We start from the raw sequence: 6,000 nt of genomic DNA on the forward strand, positions 1-6,000 counted from the left end.
TGTTTATGAAAGGTTGGCTTTGCCAGCACCTTTAACTTCTTGATTGATGCCAGGCATTAGAGTGACTTCCACAGAGTAAGCTGAATGGCACTGCAATTTGCTGCCTTTAACCACAGCAGGGTTTGCATTTTGCAGGCTGTGATCAGTTTTTGATCACTGCATTGAGACGGCTCACTCCTGGGAAAGTATGCAGAGAAGAAGTACATCCCCTTACAAGAACAGAACCTGCTAATCAGTCAGTAATATATATATAAATCAATACTGTTTATAACAATATGAGTTTTCACTGCCAGAAAGTATGCCTAGGCCTGTTTTAACAGTTAAGCACAGCAGATCAGTGGTTTAATTTACTGGCAAATATGTAGCCCATGGTTTCCAGCTTGCTCAGCTGTGGGAAAAGGCAAGGCTGTCAGCCCTCCTTCTTACCATAGGAGAAGTGATGACAGCTAAAGATTTACTTTGTCTGTCACACTTCTCTGCAATGGATGAAAAAGGAGTCCAATGGGAGGATTAAATAAGCAAAATGACTGAAAAGAGATAGGCGGGGAGGGCTGAGGAGGTTGAGTTAGAGCTTTCCAAAAGCTAATCTGGTGGTAGAAAAGGAAACTTCCTAGTGGCCACAACTCTACAGAGGGCAGAGATGTTCAAGCCAGTGGAGATAGGAGACTCTGCCTGCTGGAAAACCTAATGACTATGAGACGTGAAGAGCCAGAATCAAGGCAGAGGGCCCTCCAAGGATGAGACGTGTAGATCTGGGCTGAATTCAAGATTGGGAATGCAAACAGCACAGGAAGTATCACCATATACCCTTGACTCCAGAGCCTTTTAATGCAGCCTATACTGAAAAACACTAAGCAATATTTAAACATATGGAGGGAAAAAAGACATCTGATTCAGGTACACAGTGCAAGCTATTAAGATAATTTTTAAATGAAATTTTATCCTGATTTTGTGCCCACCTGCTGAGCTGTTATGGTCTTTGTAAACTGTACTGTGTTCTGTGAGTTGTAATACATGGTGTTTTGTCAGCTCACTGAGGGCGGCAGGTGAAGTCTGTGTCACTTTCCATAGGACTTCCTCAGGAAGGGTAGGACTGCCTGGGCAGGAGATGGGACTTCTGTGGGAAGGCAGAACTGGGGTGCATGGGGGAGTAAGAACAGGGTTTTTAGAAAATGGTTACATCAATTTCCTTTGAATAAAAGGCCTCTTGAGTTGCCTTTATGCTCATGTTCCCACAGTGTCTCTAAACTAAAGCCTAACAGTCTGTGTGTATCTATCAATGCATAAACATAGATGCATATCTGTAAAGCACCCCTTGCTCTCAAACTCAGCTGTGCTTTGCACATGCACGTGTGCTCAGCACACTTGAATTCACTTGTTCTTATGCTGATAAGGGTGGTATAAGAAGCTGCATAATACAGAGAATCATGCACATTGGAACTGAATAAATTTTCCTAATCCTAGCTGTGAGGTAGCAAAGTGTTATCAAATGAAATATTCTATTATTCAGTGAACTACTGCAAAAGTTCTGCGACCTACCTTTTTGGGGAAGGATGCCTGGGAATTTTTTAAACAACAAACTGGGTAGAACTGGCAAGTGCCTGTGTTAGCCATTGTGGCTAGGCTACCACTTTTCATAGAATCATAGAATCAGTCAGGGTTGGAAGGGATCACAAGGATCATCCAGTTCCAACACTCTTGCCATGGACAGGGACCCTACGCTAGATCAGGCTGGCCAGAACTTCATCTAGCCTGGCCTTAAACACTTTCAGGGATGGGTGTGTGTGTGTGTCTGTGTGTGTGCATGTGTGTGTGTGTGGGTTTAACCACCTCTCTGGGCAACCCATTCCAGGATCTCACCATTCTCATGGTGAAGAGCTTCCTTCTCACATCCACTCTGAGTTTTCATGGCCTGAACTGTCAGAAAGTTGTATGAGAGTAGATAACACTATTCTAAATCTGAGGAATTAAGCCTTGTAATAGTCAAAGTACATAAAGCTGTCCAAGCAGCTTGTGCTTGGACTATGCTGACCTGGTTGGCAAGAGGCAGGAAGAGATTTCGCTTCTGTTCAAGTGAGTGACACCCCACAGACAATTCATCACCAGATATAGGAAAACTTAACCTTTAACTGATTAGATGCACTAGCAAGATGTTTTATGGTCATGGCTTTGGAAAGTTTGCTCTTGTGGTTTCATGTCAGGATATAAGAGCAGCCCAAACATGTTTCTCTGGCTGATACATGTATTTCGTGTCTGCTTGTGATGGTTTGGGTGTTACCTGCCCCCCCTCCACCCTCCCACTTTGGAAATCACCCAGACTAAACTCAGTGGCTCTGGAAATTGAATGAAGCTTTGTATTTACAGCTTAGCACAATATACAAGCAGTATATACAGAAATATACAAGTTAAAAGGTAATACAGAAACAAAACTCCACTCCCAGAAACCCAGGATTCCCCAGAAGGGGCTCTCAACCACCCTTCTACCTTCTCCCACCCCTCTCTACCTTACGCCGGACATTGCCTTGTGCCCAAGGAAGATTCAAAGGTTCGGCCGGGAAGCAGATGAATTAGTCACACAGATGGCAGGTTAGGTTAGAGAGAGAGAGCAGTTCAGCCCAAAAGCCCAGGCAGCAGCCCTGTTATCTATGGTTGTGTTCTTGTTCTTATACATCTCAGCAAACCTATGAGTGAAGTAGACATCACCATTGTTTTCTTTTTCACAGCTTGTAATCTAACTCTTCTCACCAAAACATTCTAATTAGCTTCAAACTAGCACACTGCTGAAATGGATACCAGAAACTGAGTGGCCTTATAACAGATCCATGAGGAAAGACATCATCAAAGAGAGACATAAAGTATTGTGTACATGAAACAATTTTTCCTAAGCAATCATAGAATCATGGAATCAACCAGGTTGGAAGAGACGTCCAAGATCATCCAGTCCAACCTAGCACCCAGCCCTATCCAGTCAACTAGACCATGGCACTGAGTGCCTCATCCAGGCTTTTCTTGAAGACCCCCAGGGACGGTGCCTCCACCACCTCCCTGGGCAGCCCATTCTCAATGGGAAATCACTCTCTCTGTGAAGAACTTCTTCCTAACATCCAGCCTATACCTACCCTGGCACAACTTGAGACTGTGTCCCCTTGTTCTATTGCTGGTTGCCTGGCAGAAGAGGCCACCCCCCACCTGGCTACAATGCCCCTTCAGGTAGTTGTAGACAGCAATGAGGTCACCCCTGAGCCTCCTCTTCTCCAGGCTAAACAACCCCAGCTCCCTCAACCTCTCCTCATAGGATTTGTGTTCCAGGCCCCTCACCAGCTTTGTTGCCCTTTTCTGGACATGTTCCAGCACCTCAACATCTTTCTTGAATTGAGGGGCCCAGAACTGGACACAGTACTTAAGGTGTGGTCTGACCAGTGCTGAGTACAGGGGCAGAATAACCTCCCTTGTCCTACTGGCCACACTGTTCCTGATGCAGACCAGGATGCCATTGGCCCTCTTGGCCACCTGGGCACACTGCTGCCTCATCTTCAGCCTACTATCTATCAGCACCCCCAGGTCCCTTTCCTCCTGGCTGCTCTCCAGCCACTCAGTCCCCAGCCTGTAGTGCTGCTTGGGGTTGTTGTGGCCAAAGTGCAGAACCCTGCACTTGGCCTTGTTAAATCTCATCCCATTGGCCTCTGCCCACCCATCCAGCCTGTCCAGGTCCCTCTGCAGGGCTCTCCTACCTTCCAACAGATCAACACCTGCTCCTAGCTTGGTGTCATCTGCAAACTTACTGATGCTGGACTCAATCCCCTCGTCCAGATCATCAATAAAGATATTGAACAGGACTGGGCCCAGCACTGATCCTTGGGGAACACCACTAGTGCCTGGCTGCCAACTGGATGTGGCACCATTCACCACCACTCTCTGGGCTCTGCCATCCAGCCAGTTCTTGATCCAGCACAGAGTGAATCTGTCCAAACCATGAGCTGCCAGCTTGGCTGGGAGCTTCTTGTGGCAGACAGTGTCAAAGGCTTTGCTGAAGTCCAAGTAGACTACATCCACAGCCTTCCCCACATTCACCAGGCAGGTAACCTGATCATAAAAGGAGATCAGGTTGGTGAGGCAGGACCTGCCCTTCCTAAACCCAATCACTCCAATACAGAGAGTCACAGGAATATAATGATGTGATTTGTGTTGCCTTAGAGTTTGATAACAAGTGGTTACAAAGGGAGTTTGTCCAGCACGAGACAGAAATAGGTCCTTTCAAAGTATGCAGATTGGCAGATCATCCTTACACCGAAAATTAATGCTTGGTGGCTGGAATGAAATGTGGAATTTTGTTTAAAGTGAAAAAATGTTGGCATTTAAAGATGCCTCAATTGGACTGACGTTTGTAAAGTTGTGCTAATACAACTGTACTGATCTGTCTCTTACTGGCTTTATACCTCGCTTACAGAGTACGTCCCTAGATGCCTGGAGTACGCTCAGGGTCTCCTGCAGCACTGACAATGGTGTGACCTGCTGTGCAGTCAGCACATATGAGAGCCTAGGTGAGCCATTGTCCACCCCAGATGGGGAATGGAGCTCAGCAAAGCTTTATTATGCCCACAAAGCTGTTCAGAGACATGCTGCTTCCTTCTCACCCTGAACTCTGTTAAAGAAAACAGGACATTTCAAAACACAGGCATACTGCAGAGATGTAATTCTTTGCTTTTTAGAGCCTAAGTAATAATTTCAGCCTTGCATTCTGACTTTTTTTTTTTTTAATGTCAGTTCTGAAAGGGCTTAAGAAACAGTCTTTAATTAACTAGTAAACAGACTTTCTTGCCACTGAGGAGATTTAGAAGATCCCTTTCATTACTGAAACCATATTTAAGTTTAATTGCAATACTAGTTTTCTCCCTGCTCAAGTGAAGCGAGGTGCTATAAGTGCTACAAAAAGCTTTCATTTGCTTCACACCTTCACTCCAACTTAAGCTACTATTACATAAGGGGAGGGCTTGTTTAAATCAACATAACCATGTAGTTCTGTTGTTTGTACTGGAAAGGCAAGTGAAATTTGATTCACATAATGACTCATGAAATTTTAAGCAGTCATCTTATGGCTCTTTTCTCCTTGTAATACAATTACTGCCTCTCAGTGTGTCTTTACAGCCTAATCAAGAAACTGACCAAGAGCTTTGTTGTGTTTGATGGATGCTGTAGCTCAAGGTTTACAAGTAGTTCCAACAAATTCTGAACTTAAACTCCTTTTTGTAAGACTCCAGATGGTGAGCTGATTATTGTGTCTTCAATGAAGGCCGTCAAAGTATTATTATTTTTGTCCCATGCTTTGCCTCCCCCTCCCCCAACTTAGGTACATAAAATCATATTAATCTTGCTTCTCCTAATGCACCTCCTTTTTGGAACTGTCTAGTTCATATTTCACTTACAAGCTTTGTGTGAAGCAAGTCTTCTCTGCCTAATTGCTTAGGGAAGTCACAAGGCATTAACAGGTTATGTTAAAGTACCTGGGAATATGCACTCTGCCTGCAATGTTGTGTCCTCCTAAGGTAAGAAAAAAGTACCTCAAATGCTTGAAAACTAAGAACATGATAGAGTTTATAAGATAAAAGTAGGAATTTGCCGTGTCCCCAGAGTAATTTACTATTGTCTGGAGAAAGTCCAAACTGGCATAAAATACTTCCATTTGAAGCACCAGATCTCTCCAGCAGCAGTTTCACTGGAACAGCTTTCTTGCAAAGCCAGAAACAGGTTTGACCAGTTACTGTAATTTGGAGAACAGTTTAAATAGTTGTATACTGGTGTTGCTGGATTAATCTGTGTGAAAATAGCCCTGTTACTACACAATGTGAGCAGATGAACCTTTACCTCAGTTTCAAGAGGTATGGAGCAGCACTGGTTAGCCCAATTACTGTGTGAGCAGCAACAGCACCCAAATTGTCGAGTCCACAAGCATGGGATTGAAAAGACTTGAAGGAAGCAGGAGGAAAGTGTTTAACTGGAACA

The sequence above is a fragment of the Pogoniulus pusillus genome, chromosome Z, assembly GCF_015220805.1.
Source record: "Pogoniulus pusillus isolate bPogPus1 chromosome Z, bPogPus1.pri, whole genome shotgun sequence".
In the NCBI taxonomy this organism is placed as follows: Eukaryota; Metazoa; Chordata; class Aves; order Piciformes; family Lybiidae; genus Pogoniulus; species Pogoniulus pusillus.